Raw genomic sequence first — 21,349 nt, forward strand, 5'->3', positions numbered from 1 at the left:
TGCTACTCCATTTCTTCTAAGGGATTCTTGCCCACAGTAGTAGATATAATGGTCACCTGAATTAAATTCACCCATACTTGTCCATTTTAGTTCGCTGATTCCCAAGATGTCGATGTTCAATCTTGCCATCTCATGTTTGACCACCTCCAGCTTACCTTGATTCATTGACCTTACATTCCAGGTTCCTAAACAATATTGTTCTTTACAGCATCGGATTTTCTTTTCACCACCAGACACATCCACAGCTGAGTGTCCTTTCGGCTTTGGCCCAGCCGCTTCACTCTTTCTGGTGCTACTTGGAAATACCCTCTGCTCTTCCCAGTAGTATATTGGACACCTTCTGACCTGAGGGGCTCATTTTCCGGCATCATATCTTTTAGCCTTGTGATACGTTCCATGGGGTTTTCTTGGCAAGGATACTGGAGTGGGTTGCCATTTCCTTCTCCAGTGGACCACATTTTGTCAGAACTCTCCGCCATGACCTGTCCGTCTTGGGTGGCCCTGCACGGCATAGCTGATAGCTTCACTGAGTTACGCAAGCCCCTTCGCCACAACAAGGCAGTGATCCATGAAGGGGCCTGAGTACATGCCCAGATGCTAATGACCTAATGACAAGATTGCTTGCTTTGACCACCTCACCTGCTCCAGCTTGGAGATGCAACCCCTCGAGGCTTGTCTTTACACAGGGTATTAGGCTGTGCTTCTTACAGCAGCAGCACACAATTTCACAGAGTACTAAGGCAAAATGTGTCTTAGATCCTGTTGGTGCACATTCTGCCAACAGTAGACAACACTGAGTTAATGACCTACCCCCTTATATTAGCCATACAGGGAAGGGCCAATTCGTATGTGACAATGACAGCAACCCCATGATGATATGATGCATATCCCTCCCTCCCAACGAGCGGCAATAACATCCTCAGACACAAGAAAACATTACCCACACACGCCTTCATAATCTCCTGTTACCAGTAGTGTGAACATTTTCATGTAACAGCTAGATAGATGTTTTCTGAGAAGATGGTATGAATTCTACTGGGTTGTCAATAATTCCACACAGACAATGCTACTGATGCTGAGTGTAACGCAATGCATTGGTGTTTGTGTGTGGGATATTAAAAGCTTTTTGCAAGGAAGAAGGAAGGAAGTCCTATGGAGAAGGAAGAATGGAACCTACAACAGCAAACCCCCAGGATTTAGCACTGTCACCTGGCTAAGAGTTCAGCTAGAAAGCACAAACTTACCATATATGAGGTCCTGGGTTTGATCCCTGGTCATGGCTTCTTAGGAGAAATGACTGGGAAGAAATACACAAGCACCTCTCTGGGAATGCAGCGTGACAGCCAGTCAAAGTAAAGGGCACATGGACCAATAACATTTTAGGTAACCTGACCTATCCATACTGCAGGATGGCACCTTTTAGCTAGACTCTTTTATCCCTTTCCACCATGTCTCCCCATGTTGCAAGAGCTTGGTCATTATTTTCCCAGGACAATGGTCAGGGTGGGGGGACGACAACAATGAGACAGGCTGGGAGACAACTAGAATGCAAGTGGCTCAAGTCTTCCTTTAGTGAATATGACTGAACACGAGTATGAGCTCATTATTTGGCCTACCTTGTGGCAGTGATAGCAGTGAAAAGACAACACTCTTTGCAAACCATAGCATCCTTGGAAAGTCATCTAGCAGAGGTTTTCTTGAGTGGTTAGGGGCCTGCTCCAGCTAGATCCAGCCGTTGATTATACCTTTTTGATTAAGGCAAACAGCCACCCCCCAAAAAAAGTCTGTCATTATACGGTTCAAAATATTGCTTATCAAAATGATACCTGTTGAGTAATACCTTGAAACATGGCATCCATGACCTATGGCCTATTGTTGTACCAAATTTCAAACCAATCAAATAAGAATTGCCACAGGTAAAAGTTAAAAAGTGCTGAAAATTGACACATCCAACTTTTAAACAGGCATATCATATATTTCTTTCAGATTTTAGTAAAAATTACTAATGCCCTTTATTAAGGCTTGTTGAAGAAGGCATTCCTACATTGGCTTAGAAAAGTTCTCAGTAGCAGTTCAAAATTTACACAGGTAGTAGAATCCTAGTTTAACCAGGGGTGCAGGTCACGTGAACAGATGAACCTGGGTTGAATGATCACACATATAGTTGTGTAAATTGATGAATGTATGTTCACTTCAGGAGTGTTACATTCAACACATTTCTCATCTGTGTACATGCACAGCTATTCACACGTAGCATTCAACATGTGCACAATGTACACTCTATACAGATTCCTGATCTGTACACATGTACAGTTATTCACATATAATGGAGTGTACATGTGTTCATACAGGGTTTTTTTTTCAGTGATAGCCCTGTGTCCTTTTGCCCATCGAAGATGTGACAGAATATTGAAACCCTAACATTGCTGCTGTAGTATTAAAGCATCTTGATTAACAAGCAGTAGAAAGAAGGATTTGTGGGTCTTTAGTTAATAGATTTTTTTTTTAAATCAAGCAATCAAGCAGAATAGTACTGCTGCTATTCTACACAGAAATAAGTGCCAGTACGTTCAGTGGAACTTGCCTAGGATTGTGCTTTCTGGAAAATGTACTAGTTCTACCTAAAAGATTATAAATATAAGCACTCCAGTTGTGTATAGTTTTTTTAAAAATTGTATCTACTTACTAAAAACATGACTATTAAACTTTTGAATACAAAGTCTAGTGAAAATCAAAGTATCTGCTATGAGACTTTATTTTTTATAAATTCTTATAAAATGATTATATTATTTTATAATATTTTATTCTTTCTTTCTTTCTTTCTTTCTTTCTTTATTGCCTATTTTATTTTATACTTTTGTATTTTTTTTAATCCTGTATGCTGTCTTGAGAGGGTTCTACTTTTAAAAATGGGCGAAAAATAATTTAAATGAATAATATTGAATAAAGGGGGGGAAAGAAACAGTAGGAACCATTCACATAACTATTCAGTGTAAGGTAATTCTCTAAGGGGGCAATCCTATGCAAATTTAGACAGCAAAAGGTCTGCAATTCCCAGCATGCCCCAGCTATTCTGGGAGTTGTAGGCCTTTTTTCTGTTTAAACTTGCATAGGATTGTGCCTTAAACAAAGCAGAACAAAAAACAGGAGGGGGTGGAGTCCAATACATCAGTCATCTATCACTAGTGCACGATGAAGGTCTCTCCTCTCCGGTCTGTCTGCTGCTAACACTGCCCTGGGATGGAAGGCAGCTGTAGGCTTCAGCCTGCCCCTCTCTGGCCTACTATTTCAGCATGAACCAGGCCTGAGTGTGCACCCTAAGATGTGTGTCTGAATTCTGCTCAGTGAGCAAGGCCGGCCATGCCATTCAACAGGGTGAAGTGACTCACTTCAAGCAGCAAGTGTAGGGGTGGGGAGAAAGATGAAAGCAGGAACTGATGACTGAATGGTGTAGCAAAATTGTGTTGGTCTCAGCAGGGGCACCATTTGGGCTTCGCTATAGACTGTCACTAATGAGGACGCATTCCTCAGTGGCGCAATATCCAATGTTAGTGCTATGTAGAGTAGACCTACTGAAATGAATGAGACATAACTTAGTCACAACAAACTGAAGTCCCATTCATTTCCATGGGTCTACTCTATGTAGGACTAGCATTGGATATTACCTGACATGTTCAGGGTTGCCGGAAGGTTGTGTTTAAAACAGAGGTGGGCAACTTACGGCCCTCCAGCTGTTTTGGCCTACAACTTCCATGGTCCCTCACCATTGGCTATGCTGTCTTGGGCTGATGGGAGTTGTAGGCCAAAATATCTGGATGGCCACAAGTTGCCCACCCCTATGCCGTGGCCTTAGACTATTCATCCAGAGCAAAGAGGGAAGCGGTGAATGTTTGGTGGGACACGCACACACTGTATTTTCCTTTCCATTTGCACAAATACGAGGGTGAATGATTTAAGCCTAGTCAGTGGAGGGTTCATTTGAATAAATTCTATTGTAGAGCGTTGGGGCAGTTGGCTTTTTGAATGGCTTCGTGGGTTTAAGGCCGTTGACCAGTCTGCGGGGCAAGGAGTCGACTGGATGGATCTACTGAGAAGGAGAGGTGATTTGGAGGTGAATTCTCTGTGACTGGAGGAGCAAACACTAGATTTGTGTAGGCACTGGCTGATATGGGAGAACGGGCCCAAGCGCGGTAGGGGAGGCAGTTAGGTACACTCTTCCGGGATCCATGAGAGCCCAGACCGGGTTGCAAGCTTGTTACCATAAAAGGGGGGGGGGGCGCGGGCAGGGAGGCTACATAGTAGAATATCACTGAGCACATTTTATATAAGATGGTGGGAGATTTTCCGGAGCTCATCAGAAGCAGGGTTAGAGGAAGAGAATATGCAGTGTTCTTAAAAGTGAGCAGCTGAGTCATATATATACATAGGTAGACAGACTGTGATTTCATTATCGGGAGATTACACTTCCTTTGACTCCTTCCTTTCTCTCTCTCTCTCTTAAAAAAAAAAAAACCTCCTGTGGAGCATAAGTGTCAGGAAAACAATGGAAAAATCCAGAATTTAAGTGTAGTTGTAATTTGAAAGCACAGCATTGTGCCCTGTCCCGTCCATCTGTTGCCCCGCCACTCCAAACAAAAGGTGGAAACTGAGATAGGAGTTCATCTCTAACATACCCACTCATTCAGTGGGCATTAAGTTTTGCCCCCAAGTGAGTAGGCGTGTGCCACATTCAGGTGAGCAGCACTGTATGTGATGTGGGTGGTACCAGAGCTAGCATCCACATTACCCCATCTCATGCTTAGCACACACACGCACACTCACATTCATTCACACTCAGATAACCATTCATGGAGGATAAGGCTATCAATGGCTACTAGTCACGATGTCTCTATAGTACTTCCTGTATCAGAGGCAGTATATCTCTGAATATCGGTTGCTGAGGAACATAAGCAGTAGGTTGCTTTTGATTGATTGATTGATTTATTAAATTTATTAATCGCCCATCTGGCTGGTCACCCACACTCTGGGTGATATACAACAATAAAAACAGTTCAAAACAATAAAATTCTACATTAAAAACTTCAGATTTCTAAAATTACCCTAACCCACCCCAAATGCCTACTTTTGTGATCATATCCTACTTGTGGGCTTCCCATGAGCATCTTATAGGCCTTCGGTCTGATTCAGCACAGCTCTTCTTATGTTCATTATATTCATTCCCACCATACATCGTCCCCACCCCCAACACACACACACACACACACACACACACACACACGGGCTCACATCTATCCTCATTTTTGTGGAAATAGAGAAGAAAATGTAGCGCCTCCCCTATTTGCTCTTAGGGTCTTGCTTTTAAACTCAACCTTCTGGAAACCCTTAACATATAAACTTAGCTGCTGCGGAATGCCTGCACACTAGCAATAGCCTAAATGTTATTTAAAAAATTAATTGCCCTGCCAACGAAAATGAAAATAATCCATCGTTATTATCCCCACATCACAGGGGTGTGTGTGTGTGTGTGTGCGTGTTTGTGTGTCTGAGAGAGAGCACAGTTTACAATAGCCTTGCAATAGTCCAGTGTTATTATACCCATATGGCCGGTGATGGTGGTGGGGAGTTTATCATGATAACCTTCCCCCACACCAGCCCAGCGCCTGCCAGAAGGGAGGGGCTGTAGCTCAGTGGTAAAGCACCTGGTTTGAATGCAGAAGATCTCAAGTTCAGTCCCTGGCATCTCCAGGTAGGGCTGGAAAAATACTTGCCTGAAACCCTGGAAAGCCACTGCCAGCTGGTGTCAACAATACCAATTAATCTTTGTAAACTGCCCAGAGAGCTCCAGCTATTGGGCGGTATAGAGATGTATACTACTACTACTACTACTACTACTACTACTACTACTACCAGGTCTGACTTGGTAACAGGCAGCTTCCTATGTTCCTATGACTACAGCTGGAGATGATGGGAGTTGTAATGCGACATCTGGAAGGCACCAGGCTGGGGAAGGCTGTCAGAAGACAACCCTGTAGCACAATCCACTGTTGTTAACTGGTTTTCTGGCTTCTTCTCTTTTTTAAGGAAACACAGGCAGAGGAAAGGTGTGCTATGAATTTGACTGCAACAGCTATGCTAGGGCAGTTGGCATGTGTGATTTTGATAGCAAAAATGACCCACTGGGAAAGTGTTAAGCACCTGATCCCTTTTGTCACTGCTACAGTTAACTTTGCCGCCCCCTCCACTGCCTCCCTAATATTTCATTTCCCTAAAGAAAACAACAGTAGCTATCTGTAGTTTGAGCCTCAGGCCTACTATTAAGTAGTGGTTTGAAATACTGCAGTGAAAGTTATTACGCCTTCATCCTGCACCTTATCATTCTCTGTCGGGAATTGATTGGTTTGGATTTGCAGGAGAGAGAAAAAACAAAGTCATGAAAAAGACAGGTTGCAGTGGAGGTCAGTTTAGTGAAATTGCACCCACAGACCCTCTCTCAGCCAAATCCAGCGGTTGCATGCAGAAGCCTTGTCCTCCATTCGCTGGCATGCAAGCATGTTCCTGGGATATGCTAATACAGAGAGGTCTGTGGACAGTGCGGTTTATTGCACCTGGAGACAGCTGAGCTTGGAACTCTGGAAACATCTTTAGGGTGCAAGAACCCCCCCATGGAACCTAATGGGAGGAACAGTATCTGCTGGACTGTTAATGCTGTGGATCTCCTATGCTCAACCTGTATATATGTGGAAATAAACCACATATCACAAAACCACCATAAGCTTCCCTTACCTCATTCCAAAGAAACTTAAGTGTTGGATAAACCCTTGCTCCTGTGGCGTTCTCACCACTCAGAGAATTGGGGTTTGCCTAACAAGAATTTAGTTGGCTATATTTTCCTTTTAATATAAATTAATTCAAATGAAAACCCTTGTGAATGGAACAGGTAGTTTAGGCTGTGTGTGTGTGTGTGTGTGTGTGTGTGGCATATATATGCCTAAAAATCATTCTCTCACATTCAGTCACGGTCTGAACATGACCCTTATTGCTGCGTTGCATTGCATTCATTTTAATGGGTCTACTCTAAGTAAGGTATAGATAAACTCCCATCTATTTAGAGGAATGCCGGTATCCAGCTTCTGCTCCTACTCTTACCTCCTGAGCAGATGATTGGCATGCACCCCTGATTCCTGAATTGTCCTTTTCCCTGGTCATCTCTAGAGAGCATGTGTTTCCTTCTTTTGGATCATACCCCTCTTCAGCATTCAAAAGAACTTTTTTATATAAAGGAAATTTCCTCTATGTAGCCCTTTTCCTCTATGCAGTTAGAGATGATGACACAAGGCTCACTATGCTCCCCACTGCAAGACCCCATCATTTCAAGAACATTTACAGCACAATGTTAGCATGCTTTCTTACTCCATGGCAAGTTTTCATAGGATTCAAATGCTGCTGTTGTTTGTTTTTAAAAGGACCAAATAGGCTTTTCCTGCTGCAGCAAGGCAGGTTTTGAGCCAAATCTTCCTTGTTCTGATTTAAGCACTTGATCCCCTTTTCTCCCCTCAGGGGCAACTTGGAACAGTCTGAAAAAGGTGACAAGAGTGCCACTGCTACACAAAGAAACCACACACTCTGGCACTAGGACCACACAGACACTTTTTTGAAACGCTGGCTGGTAGCATGTCAGTGGTACAGAGACAGATCAGCTCTTGCTGTTACACAAGACAAGGGGTAGCAGCGGCTGCAGCAGGAGCATCATTTACCTCTTGAAAGGTATTTCTTTATCTGCTTGTTATCTTCAGCATCCTTAACCTTCCAGGTGCTGTATCAGTGCCTAGCAGAGTCAGCTGCATTGCCAGATCGCCAGTGGCTGCGTTCCCCACACCCACCCCCCTCATATCTGTGTTTTCTTATGTCCATAGAGCAGACACGAGCAACAGTGCCATAAAGAAATGGGCTAGTTATTTTCTTGCTGACAAGATCCAGAGGGATTATTTCACACCAAAAAGTGTAAGTAGATTTTGTATGATTGTCCTTGCAATGCTTATTGCTGATTTCACCTTTGTCTTTTGCAAAACATTCCTTCTAGAACCCTGCCAACCCTCTTGGGGGGAGGGGGTTGCAATTTATTAAATAATTTAAAAATATTTCCTGAGGAGAAACATACAAAAGTGCCCTTAAAAAGTCCTGAGAGAGGCATCTTCGTTTGTTTATGCATGATCAGAGATGTTTTTCTACTGGGCATTGTTTTTTCCCCAAGTGTCCTCCATGGCCACTGAGGGTAGGGCAAGAGGTAAGTCACTTGCACTGGAGCAAGAATGACTTGGGTTAAAAACAGGAAGAAGCTAGTAAGTGTTGGAAACCAACGTACTTGAATGTAATCCAGTTTAATCCCATTGTCTTCAGTGAAATTAAATACTTCTCCATCTACTTTGGTGTATTTATGTTATCGACTGGATTCCAAAGGAGTAAAGGGTCTGCATTTTAAACACCACCACCAAAAAACACCAAGTGATTTTCCTCCATGCTACCACAAACCTTTAAAAACAATTCTGTGGTGCTCTAGAGACAAGTCCCCAGTCCGCACGTCAGGCTAGGAACAGCTACCATGGGGAGTAATGCTTCCATGAAGTGGCTGTGTAGTATGTTTGGGCCCAAATTTTGAGTGATAAGGAGCATCACTCAAAATATCACTCTTTTGCAGAAAGAGGTGCACTACAATCCTAAACATGTTTAGTCAGAATGAAGTCTTATTGATTTAGGATTGCCAACATTATGTTCTATGCATCATACCTTGCAGGCGTGGTTCACTTATAAATGGCTACTTTTTCAGCAAGATAAGAGGGCCGAACTAGATGTTCAGCATCAGAATGGGGGCTGTGCACCTGGGTCATCACCAGACAGCTACAAAGCAATACGGGAGGGTGTAATTTGCAGCAGAAAAGTGGCAGAAGGGAAGAGGAGTGTAATCTTTCTCCTGCCCAATGCTTTCCCTCCCCCACTTTCTCCTGTGATGCAGCAAGAACCCTGGTTGTGGGGAGACAATTGAAGGGGAAAGGATGGTGGAGAAAAGTTATGCCTATCCTCCCATCCACCACTTCTCCACTGTAAATTGCACCCTCTTTCTTCTGCTTTGTAGCTGTTTAGTGATTGGGGTTACTAACCCAGGTTCTGTTGCCAGTGTCTGGTTCAGCACAGAGTAGGAGGCCCATTAAGGTCCCCTCTATTTACTTCTGTTGTTTCATTTCATTTATTACATTTCTATACTACCCCATAGCCAAAGCTCTCTGGGCAGTTTACAAAGATTAAATGGAAACTGGATTTTCTGGAATATTTTGGCAAACCTTAAACCTGTTGCTTGGCCAAGGCTGAAGGAATCTGTTTTCTTTTCAATCACAGATGAGTTCTAGTTGGGGTACTTTCTTTTATTTTTCCATCCTTAACATTCCCACAAGATACATCATTTTGCTCACAGCAAGGTTGATTTGATTTAAATCAAATTGATTTAAATCATGATTTAAATTGCTTCTCCGAAGGACTCAGTTTTAATGATTTAAATCACAGTTTAAATCACTAGTGAGGAAGATTCTATTTAACCATCTTTTATTAGTAGAAGTACAGTATTGTTTAATATAACCTTAATACATATACAGAGATGTAGGTTTCACTAAAAGGTAGGTACACAGTGGAGGATACATGCCGCAGATGTTTCCTCAGAAGTCAGAACTGCATGAATATGTTCTGTTCACTTTTGGTTCCACTTTCTATTTCCCTCCCCTATCCCTTGCGTTTATATCTAGATTCCTCCTCCTTGTTCAGATCTACTCCATCTCCTCAAAGTCTCCTATCATTGACCTCCTGTATCTTTGCACTTAGAGATAGGGAAGGCAGAGAGAGAGAGAGAGAGAGAGAGAGAGAGAGAGAGAGAGAGAGCGAGAGAGAGAGAGTGAACATACACTTCTGTACACCACCTGCAGTGCAGAATAGGACTGATCAAGTTATCTCCCATCTCCATTAACGGCTGTTAACATATTCATAGAATATAATTAGAAGCTGTATAATTAGTATTCATGACGATATCTTTGACCTAGGCTCTTTTTTTACTATTGCTATAACTTCTGGGAGATTTTATGATATTCAGTGGTATATAAATGCCACAGATAAATAAAGAAATACTATTTGTTTTAAGAAAATTTCAAAATCTGATTTAAATGTTTAAAAATCCAATTTAAATTTTTAAAAATCCATTAAAAATCTTCTTCTTTTTTATCAACCCTGAGTCACTGTCAGAAACACAGAGGAGAAACTTCAGATCTCCAGAATCCTGTTTTCTCACTCCACTGATGTGGGGAAAAAAAAAAAAATCAAATTTTGGAAACAGCTGTGTGAATTTCCTCTCGACTAAAAAGTAAATAATCTGGTGTTTCCATATTACATGCAATTTAGTTGTCTAAAGCTGATGACAACTATGTATGGTTGGGTCCCATGTCTCCTTAATTCTGCTTAAATAGACATAGTTAATGAAAAGGGGTGCAATCCCGAACAAAAACAAAAAGGGAGTTGTACCACTGATTTAAATAGGATAAATATTGCACCTCAAATCATCCTTTAATTGCTAAAAGGAATGCAGACTTTGGGTGTTGTTTGATATAAACCTTCTATCATACAAGTATGCAGAAGTGAGATGACTGTTTACTAGTGACAGTAAATGGAAGTTTGAATTCAGGAATACCCCATCCTGTAACTGTTTGCATAGCATTTTTGGTTTCTATGTTTGTCTTTATATAATGTTAGTATTGTTTCTACTTCATTTTAATAGTATGCATTGCTTCATATTGTTTTGGTGGTGCTTTTATTGTGATTTGGATTTCCAAATTGTTTGATGAAATTCATGAGTAAAGGTTGATTTGACTTGGAGGAACATCTCAGTCTTTCTGGACTCTCCATCTCACAGCTTTGGGTTGCTCTGTGAACAGAGCCATCCAATGGCCCTGCTATGCCAGCAGCTGCTACACCATTTCTAATGCCAACTTTACATAGTCGCAGTCCTTTGTTTGACCAGAAGCAAGCTCAATAGCACAAATATATCTTTAGAAAGAAAAGCTAGCAATACTACAACAGTTGGCAGCTACAACAGCAAGCTTCTGTCCTAACAGGAGTTAAAACTAGGAACTCTTAACTCTAGGTGTGCAGTTGGCCTGTCTGGTGAGCCATCAGGACTCTTGCTTGAAGCATCTTCCTGGGCAATAAATTGTTCTAGATTGACCCCACCCATCCATCTAGGTGGCTGCTTCCAGGCTCTGGAACTTACTGCTAAGGGAAGCCAGACTAGCTCCTTTTCTGTTGACTTTATGCCGACTGGCAAAGACATTTTACATTTTATTTAGACAGGCTTTTGGCTTTTAAGCTGACATGTTTGCTGAAGTTGGTTTTAACTGGTGGGTGCTGAGTTTTTTTTTAATTGGTGTGTTTTTCGTTGTGGTTTGAATTGATTCTGTATTTGATCTGTATTTTATTATTGTTAGCTGCTGGGAACGCTATTTTTAGTGAAAAGAAATATATAAATGATTTCCTACTTGGATTTTGACTTTGTCTGACCAACAGTAGTCTTTCTGGCTCTGGTTTGCTTTTGGGGGTTGACTCCTGGCTTGTTCCTTGGCATTAGCTTCTTTCCTGACCCCCTTGCTTAATCCCCTAGCAGAACCCCTGAGTTCCAGCCCCTGGATCCACTGTGGCAGCTATTTATGGCCCAGCCCTGACAAAACCCCACAGAGGAATGTCTGGCTTCCCACCATGGCTATTGCTACTGTAGGCCGCACTTTGATTTGCATGACGCTGAATGCTGTGTTGAATGGTTGTCTCTGATGTGTTGAATGGCTGCCTGGTTGCCTGTAGTGAGACACTACAGATATAGGGATAGTAAAGAGGAATGGACAGCAGTGGGACCAGGTAATCCCAGTGACTCAGTGCTCATGAGAGTTGTTCAATGGGTAAATGACAGCGAGTGGGTAAATGACAACATCTAGATCATGTTTCCTAAAGATGGTGCCTTCCAGGTGTTTCAGACTGCAACTCCCACCATCCCTGACCATTGGCCATGCTGGCTGGTGCTGATGGAATCTGTAGTCTAAAACATCTGGAGGGCCCCATGTTGGGGAAGACTGATCTAACCGTGTTCTTCAACTTGGTGCCTTGGCTTAATTCTCCGCTATCTCACCACCGGCAATCCCTCTGATGTTTATGTTTTGATCCATCAGTTCCTGGGAGATAATGCACTCATTCAGACAATACTCATGCATCCGATATAGGTGGTTGCAGTGGAACTGTATAGTATGTTTGGTTACAGTAGAACTGTCCATGTTCCCTGGCTCTTATTCTTTAAGGAAAAAATAAGACATGAGTATTTGAGTATCTGATTTTGGGGGATTTGCTGGCAGCAGCAGCTTCTTTACTATTCTCCATACAGGAGATGCTGCCACCAACTATTGTTGCAGAGAAGGTTGTTTAGCCAGTTCACAGGTACCCTTAACTGTGGGGATGGGCTGGGGAGACCCTCTAGCCATGGGCACAGCTGACTCACTATTTCACCATCTAGGTTCTACCTTTAAAGGTGGCTTAAAGTTTATTTTAAATAAAGAAAAAAAATCACAGCCCTTCACAATCGCCCGGGGGGGGGGGGCACCTGAGAATGGGGAGAGCAATCATGAAAAAATGGCTTGCATGCAATTGGATGTTGGTGGGGAGGTCCTGGCTCATACGTTCTTTGAAGGAAATGATAGAGGGCATAGCCTTCCCTAATATGTAAAAATGTCTGTGATCTTTTCTACATAAGGCATTTGTTTTGCTCTCGTCATTCCCTACTCACAGTTTATGGGTTTTTTAGATGATGTTGTGACCCTCCAGTTTCTCACTTTCCATTAGATTTTTAGAGCAGGAAAAATGGGATATTATTTCTGATGCCAAAAGAAAATGTGATTTCCTCTCATGTATTTGTGCTGTTCCACTATACCACAGTGCCCCTGGCAGGTTATGTCGCAGAAAAACAGGAAAGGAAACACTCCTCATGTAGTGCTCGGGTCTCAGTTCCACAACAAAACTGACAGTAAATGCAGCAGATTAAGAACATAAGAAGAGCCATGCTGGATCAGACCAAGGGTCCATCTAGTCCAGCTTTCTATTCACACGGTGGCCAACCAGCTGTTGACTGGGAATCCACAAGCAGAGAGCTTCGGCTATTGGGCAGTATAGAAAATAAATAAATAAATAAATAAATAAATAAATAAATAGGGCATGAGCACACCAGCATCCTCCCACCCATGTTCCCCAGCAACTAGTGTACATAGGCTCACTGCCTCTGGTACTAGAGGTAGAACATAGCCATCAGGATTTTTGTTGTTGTTCAGTCGTTCAGTCGTGTTCGACTCTTCGTGACCCCATGGACCATAGCACGCCAGGCCTTCCTATCCTCCGCTCTCTCCCGGAGTGTGCTCAAGTTCATATTTATTGCATCGGTGATGCTATCTAGCCATCTCATCCTCTGCCGTCCCCTTCTCCTTTTGCCTTCAGTCTTTCCCAGCCAGCATCAGAGTCTTTTCCAGGGAGTTTTCTCTTCGCATTAGGTGGCCAAAATATTTGAGCTTCAACTTCAGTATCTGTCCTTCCAATGAGCACTCAGGGTTGATTTCCTTTAGGATGGACTGATTTGACCTCCTTGCAGTCCAGGGGACTCGTAAGAGTCTTCTCCAGCACCACAGTTCGAAAGCATCAATTCTTCGGTGCTCAGCCTTCCTTACAGTCCAGCTCTCACAGCCATACATTACTACTGGGAAAACCATAGCTTTGATTAGACAGACCTTTGTCGGCAAGGTGATGTCTCTGCTTCTTACTATGCTGTCTAGGTTTGCCATAGCTTTCCTCCCAAGGAGCAAGCGTCTTTTAATTTCATGGCTACAGTCACCGTCTGCAGTGATCTTGGAGCCCAAGAAAGTAAAATCTGTCACTGCTTCCATTTCTTCCCCTTCTATATGCCAGGAAGTGATGGGGCCAGATGCCATGATCTTAGTTTTCTTAATGTTGAGTTTCAAACCAGCTTTTGCACTCTCCTCTTTCACACTCAACAAGAGGCTCTTTAGATCCTCTTCGCTTTCTGCCATTAGGGTAGTATCGTCTGCATATCGGAGGTTGTTGATAATTCTCCCAGCAATCTTAATTCCGACCTGTGATTCATCCAACCCGGCATTTCTCATGATGTACTCTGCATATAAGTTAAATAAGCAGGGTGACAATATGCAGCCTTGTCGTACTCCTTTCCCAATTTTGAACCACTCAGTTGTTCCATGTCTGGTTCTTACTGTTGCTTCTTGACCCTCGTACAGGTTTCTCAGGAGACAGGTAAAGTGGTCTGGTACTCCCATCACTTTAAGAATTTGCCAGAGTTTGTTGTGATCCACACAATCAAAGGCTTTAGCGTAGTCAATGAAGCAGAAATAGACGTTTTTCTGGAATTCTCTTGCTTTCTCCATGATCCAGCGAATGTTGGCGATTTGATCTCTAGTTCCTCTGCCTCTTCGAAACCCAGCTTGTACTTCCGGTAGTTCTCGGTTTGCATACTGCTGAAGCCTAGCATGTAGGATTTTGAGCATCACCTTGCTGGCATGTGAAATGAGCGCAATTGTGCGGTAGTTTGAACACTCTTTGGCGTTGCCCTTCTTTGGAATTGGAATGTAAACTGACCTTTTCCAGTCTTGTGGCCATTGTTGAGTGTTCCAAATTTGTTGGCATATTGAATGCAGCACTTTAACAGCATCATCTTTTAGGATTTTAAATAGCTCAGCTGGAATACTCTCATCTCCGCTAGCTTTGTTGTTACTAATGCTTCCTAAGGCCCACTTGACTTCACTCTCGAGGATGTCCGGCTCAAGTTCAGTGAGTGCACTATCATGGCTATCAGGGACATTCAGATCTTTCCTGTATAGTTCTTCTGTGTATTCTTGCCACCTCTTCTTAATCTCATCTGCTTGTGTTAGGTCCCTGCCTTCTTTGTCCTTTATCATGCCCGTCTTTGCACAAAACGTTCCCTTGAGATCTCCACTTTTCTTGAAGAGATCTCTAGTCTTTCCCATTCTGTTGTTTTCCTCGATTTCTTTGCATTGTTCATTTAAGAAGGCCTTCTTGTCTCTCCTTGCTATTCTCTGGAACTCTGCATTCAGTTGGCTATATCTTCCCCTTTCTCCCTTGCTTTTCGCTTCCCTTCTTTCGTGAGCTACTTGTAAAGCCTCATCAGACAGCCACTTGGCTTTCTTGCATTTCTTTTTCTTTGGGATGGATTGAGTTGCTGCCTCCTGAACAATGTTACGGACCTCCGTCCATAGTTCCTCAGGCACTCTGTCTATCAGGTCTAATCCCTGAAATCTATTCCTCACCTCCACTGTATATTCATCAGGGATATGATTTAGGTCATACCTGAACGGTTTAGTGGTTTTCCCGATGTTCTTCAATTTAAGCCGAAATTTTGCAAGAAGCAGCTCATGATCTGAGCCACAGTCAGCTCCAGGTCTTGTTTTTACTGACTGTATGGAGCTTCTCCATCTTTGGCTGCAAAGGACATAATTAATCTGATTTCGATATTGACCATCTGGTGACGTCCATGTGTAGAGTCGCCTCTTGTGCTGTTGGAAAAGAGTGTTTGCTATGATCAGCATGTTCTCTTGGCAAAACTCTATTAGCTTTTGTCCTGCTTCATTTTGTACACCAAGGCCATGCCTGCCTGTTATCCCGGTGATTTCTTGACTTCCTACTTTAGCATTCCAATCCCCTATGATGAAGAGGACATCTTTTTTTGGTGTTCGTTGCTCCAGGAATTTGTCCAACCCCCTTTTAAAGCCATCCAAATTGGTGGCCATCGGCCCATCGCAAAAGCCCTATGTGACTATTGTCATAAATAATTCAATGGACATGAATAGTCATAACTAAAGGCATAAATCTGTTTGCTTCAAAAAGGGTAAGTTAAGTTTGCTAATAACATTGGTGTAGCTATAGAAGGTGTAAAAAAGTAAACACCGACAAATGTTCTTAAAATACATTGCCTTTTTTTGCAATGTAATCGTGACTATATCCAAACTTCTCTAAGAAGTTTCACTTCTCCACTAAAATCACATTGCCATGCCACTTAATGAAATCTAAAATTTCATTAAGATTCATTAAATGGTGACATCTGAGCTCCTCTGCGAGTTATGATTTAGTATTCAAGCACTGATTCAGGAGCGCATAAAGTTGCTATGCAGACTAATTTTTGTAGTCCAAATACTGAAAAGTTTAGCTCCTTATGGCCATCAACCAGGGCAGCCTCTCCCAACTGGGCACCCTCCAGGTGTGATGGACTACAGCTCTCATCATCCTCAGCCAGCATGGCCAATGGCTGGGGGTAATGGAAGTTCATTCATTCATTCATTTTATTTATTATATTTCTATCCCGCCCCATAGCCGAAGCTCTCTGGCTGTTCACAAAAATTATAAAGCATAAAAATGCATTATATAAAATATAAAAACCAAGTTGTCTTCCAACACATCTGGTTGGCACCAGGTTGGGGAAGGCTGATTTAGGACAAATGTATGCTTCATCCAGCATACATGGCTTTGTTTTGGGGATGTAATGACCTGATAACCTGAAGTGAAGAGCTGACTAAAACTAGGAAAGCGTGACCCTTAAAGTAACCGGGATTGGGAGCTTTTCTACACGCGGCCTTTGGTTTCATCAGCCTTGAGATCCGAGCTGTACACAAAGCTTTTCCTTTCCTGCTTTTCCACTCCATAACCTCTGTGTGGACCTGTGCTATAGCGGAATAGTGCAAATACACAAGTACAAATAGTGCTTTCAGAAATAATACCCCATTTTCCCTGTTCTAAAACAAACTGTTAAGTGCAGAAGTGAAACTGGAGGATCACGATGTTGTCTAAAGAACCCTTAAACAACTGTGAGTAAGGAATCACGGGTGCACAATAAATGCCTAGCGTAGAAAAGCTCTCAGTTCAGTTTAGTTGTTTATTTGCATCAACCATAAGTCATCACAAAATCCTTAGAAGAAAAGGACAACAATGTAAATTCAATATATAAAAGCAGTGGTAGAAGTACGTCCAGTGGTGGTTCCAGCAGTAAGCTGTGAAGGCATCGCATGAATGAAGATAATAGCCTTTCCTTAGATTCCTGGATGAATGCACAAAAGATTCTGAACTGCTGAGATTTTGCTCTGATGGGGGATATACAACTTCAATAGCTCTAGGATTTTTTTTAAAAAGCTGTATCACACTAGGTAGATAGCATACATAATAGAGCTGAAATCCCTTTGACAGTCTTATTAACTTGGGATCGCTAATTCAACAGGGCAGATTCCTCCCTATTAAATTTAATAAGGTTACTGTCAGTGGAATGGGATGTTCAATGCTCCCGAACGTGCTTTGTGAAGATGGCAGTTTGTGGTATTAATTGTCTTGCCAATCAGAACTAGAGGTGCTGCTGCCAGGACTGGCCTTATACAATAGCCTTCAGAAAGTAGTATTTCCCTCTCTGAGACAGAAATGCTTAGAAATAATTGCTGTTCTCTTCCCATTGACAGACTTTAGATTGCAAGCTTCTTGGGGCAGGATCTTGTTTTCTTCTTTTCTTGGGCAACTTCCCCACCCCACCCCCACCCAAAGCACAGTTTTATGTTGCTGGGACTGACATAGTTAATAAATTGCTTATATGTTAATGACTAGAAATGTCCTTTCAAAAATGAATGTCGGAGTTCCTCTGGATGCCCAGTTTTTCACAGATATATTTCTGGGACATTTCTGTAGTACCACCATTTTTTGAAATAATTTCATGCTCATGATTACCAACATCTACTCTTCCTCCTCATTACTTGCTTGTTATTGTCATTGTCATGGGTGGTGTGTGCCTGTGCGCGTGCCCTGAGTCCTCTTTGCACATTGCAACTCTTGCAGGTTCTCCGTCAGTAACAGCTGGGCCCCTCAGGGCTTCAGGAAATATAAGGGGGGCTCTTGGTCGCTGCTGACCCATGTCCCCCTCCCAATCTTCATGGTAATGTCTAGTAAAGGAAACATGTGACATGACATCATCATGCTCAGATGAATTCCAAGCATGATGATGTCATGTCTTGTGTTTCTTTCACCAGATGTTAACTGGGGAGATGCCTCTTGGCAGCAGCCATCCCGCCCCCATAATATCTAGTTAGGCCCTCCATATCGGAGATAGAGGGCTTCACACTACAGCATTGTTCCCAAGTCCAGTGCTTTCCTTTCCCCCATAAAACCCATTGGAAACCACTCACTTTTTTAGGAGAAAGCAAAGGTATGGACTCTAGGACACTATCGGGGTGGGGACAGTAACAGTTCAAATTAAGTTTGAATCATGGGGGCTCAAAATAAACCTCTCCACAACTCAGAAGAGTCTGTCCCATTTTGAGTTGGGCCCAAACCCTTTCAGACTTTTGTCCAATTAAAAATGGGCTTTTGAACAGCTCCCCTCTTTCCTTTGGGAAGTGGGAGGGATAACTGGCAGTGGGGAGAGGTCATGGCAAAGGCTAACCTGCTGGACAGGAATACTAAAGAAAAAACACCAAATGGTGTTTGAGATGAGTTGGGGTCAGGGTTCACACATAACTATTTGGGGAATAAGCTTCTCCCTGTGTCTTGTGATCCCAGGCATTGAGGATCAAGCCTCCTCGTCTCCTGTCTGTATAGCCCCATCCTGGGCTTTTATCTATTGGTCACACTTAGGGTTGAGCACTTGACAGGTAAAAAAATATTTAGCCGATTGACATGAAGCTAGGAAGGATAGCTAACCCCATTCAGTTTTGGCAGGCTGTAATGCTGGTTCAAAACCAACAAGATGAAATTTAACAGAGATCTATGTAAAATCCCGCATTTAGCTACAAAAAAATCAAAGGCATAAGTATAGGATGAGAGAGACCTGGCTTGACAGCAGTACGTTTGAAAAAGATCTAGTTGCCTTAGTTGATCACAAGCAGAACATGAGCCAACAGTGTGATGCAGCGGCTAAAAAACAAAGTTAATACAATCTTAGGCTGCATTGACAGAAGCACAATGTCCAGATCACACCAAGTAATAATTCCACTTATTCTGTGCTGATCAGGCCACATCTGGAGTTGTTGTTGTTGTTGTTCAGTCGTTCAGTCGTGTCCGACTCTTCGTGACCCCATGGACCATAGCACGCCAGGCCTTCCTGTCCTGCGCTCTCTCCCGGAGCGTGCTCAAGTTCATATTCATTGCATCCGTGATGCTATCTAGCCATCTCATCCTCTGCTGTCCCCTTCTCCTTTTGCCTTCAGTCTTTCCCAGCATCAGGGTCTTTTCCAGGGAGTTTTCTCTTCGCATTAGGTGGCCAAAATATTGGAGCTTCAGCTTCATTATCTGTCCTTCCAATGAGCACTCAGGGTTGATTTCCTTTAGGATGGACTGATTTGACCTCCTTGCAGTCCAGGGGACTCGTAAGAGTCTTCTCCAGCACCACAGTTGGAAAGCATCAATTCTTCGGCGCTCAGCCTTCCTTATAGTCCAGCTCTCACAGCCATACATTACTACTGGGAAAACCATAGCTTTGATTAGACGGACCTTTGTCGGCAAGGTGATGTCTCTGCTTCTTACTATGCTGTCTAGGTTTGCCATAGCTTTCCTCCCAAGGAGCAAGCGTCTTTTAATTTCATGGCTACAGTCACCGTCTGCAGTGATCTTGGAGCCCAAGAAAGTAAAATCTGTCACTGCTTCCATTTCTTCCCCTTCTATATGCCAGGAAGTGATAGGGCCAGATGCCATGATCTTAGTTTTTTTAATGTTGAGTTTCAAACCAGCTTTTGCACTCTCCTCTTTCACCCTCAACAAGAGGCTCTTGAGATCCTCTTCGCTTTCTGCCATTAGGGTGGTATCGTCTGCATATCGGAGGTTGTTGATAATTCTCCCGGCAATCTTAATTCCGACCTGTGATTCATCCAACCCGGCATTTCTCATGATGTACTCTGCATATAAGTTAAATAAGCAGGGTGACAATATGCAGCCTTGTCGTACTCCTTTCCCAATTTTGAACCAATCGGTTGTTCCATGTCTGGTTCTTACTGTTGCTTCTTGACCCTCGTACAGGTTTCTCAGGAGACGGGTAAGGTGGTCTGGTATTCCCATCACTTTCAGAATTTGCCACAGTTTGTTGTGATCCACACAATCAAAGGCTTTAGCGTAGTCAATGAAGCAGAAATAGACGTTTTTCTGGAATTCTCTTGCTTTCTCCATGATCCAGCGAATGTTGGCGATTTGATCTCTAGTTCCTCTGCCTCTTCTAAACCCAGCTTGTACTTCCGGTAGTTCTCGGTTCGCATACTGCTGAAGCCTAGCTTGTAGGATTTTGAGCATCACCTTGCTGGCATGTGAAATGAGCGCAATTGTGCGGTAGTTTGAACACTCTTTGGCGTTGCCCTTCTTTGGAATTGGAATGTAAACTGACCTTTTCCAGTCTTGTGGCCACTGTTGAGTGTTCCAGATTTGTTGGCATATTGAATGCAGCACTTTAACAGCAACATCTTTTAGGATTTTAAATAGCTCGGCTGGAATACTGTCATCTCCGCTAGCTTTGTTGTTACTAATGCTTCCTAAGGCCCACTTGACTTCACTCTCTAGGATGTCCGGCTCAAGTTCAGTGACCGCACCATCATGGCTATCAGGGACATTCAGATCTTTCCTGTATAGTTCTTCTGTGTATTCTTGCCACCTCTTCTTAATCTCATCTGCTTCTGTTAGGTCCCTGCCTTCTTTGTCCTTTATCATGCCCGTCTTTGCACAAAACGTTCCCTTGAGATCTCCAGTTTTCTTGAAGAGATCTCTAGTCTTCCCCATTCTGTTGTTTTCCTCGATTTCTTTGCATTGTTCATTTAAGAAGGCCTTCTTGTCTCTCCTTGCTATTCTCTGGAACTCTGCATTCAGTTGGCTATATCTTCCCCTTTCTCCCTTGCTTTTCGCTTCCCTTCTTTTGTGAGCTACTTGTAAAGCCTCATCAGACAGCCACTTGGCTTTCTTGCATTTCTTTTTCTTTGGGACGGATTTCGTTGCTGCCTCCTGAACAATGTTACGGACCTCCGTCCATAGTTCCTCAGGCACTCTGTCTATCAGGTCTAATCCCTGAAATCTATTCCTCACCTCCACTGTATATTCAGAAGGGATATGACTGAGGTCATACCTGAACGGTTTAGTGGTTTTCCCGACGTTCTTCAATTTAAGCCGAAATTTTGCAAGAAGCAGCTCATGATCTGAGCCACAGTCAGCTCCAGGTCTTGTTTTTACTGACTGTATGGAG

The 21,349-nt window shown here is 42.9% G+C and overlaps 1 protein-coding gene across 1 annotated transcript in view; it reads left to right on the top strand.

Moving 5' to 3' along the window:
• The first annotated feature begins 7,679 nt into the window (after window positions 1–7,679).
• Window positions 7,680–21,349, top strand: part of RAB27B (RAB27B, member RAS oncogene family) — a 167,187-nt gene continuing 153,517 nt past the window's right edge. The window contains exons 1-2 of the mRNA XM_084832935.1: window positions 7,680–7,764; window positions 7,914–8,001. The gene's annotated coding sequence lies outside the window, so the exon portion shown is untranslated. The remainder of the gene's footprint in view (window positions 7,765–7,913; window positions 8,002–21,349) is intronic.

This window comes from Heloderma suspectum, chromosome 2 (assembly GCF_057233095.1).
Source record: "Heloderma suspectum isolate Gila_16-S chromosome 2, 16-S_ref, whole genome shotgun sequence".
Classification (NCBI taxonomy): domain Eukaryota; kingdom Metazoa; phylum Chordata; class Lepidosauria; order Squamata; family Helodermatidae; genus Heloderma; species Heloderma suspectum.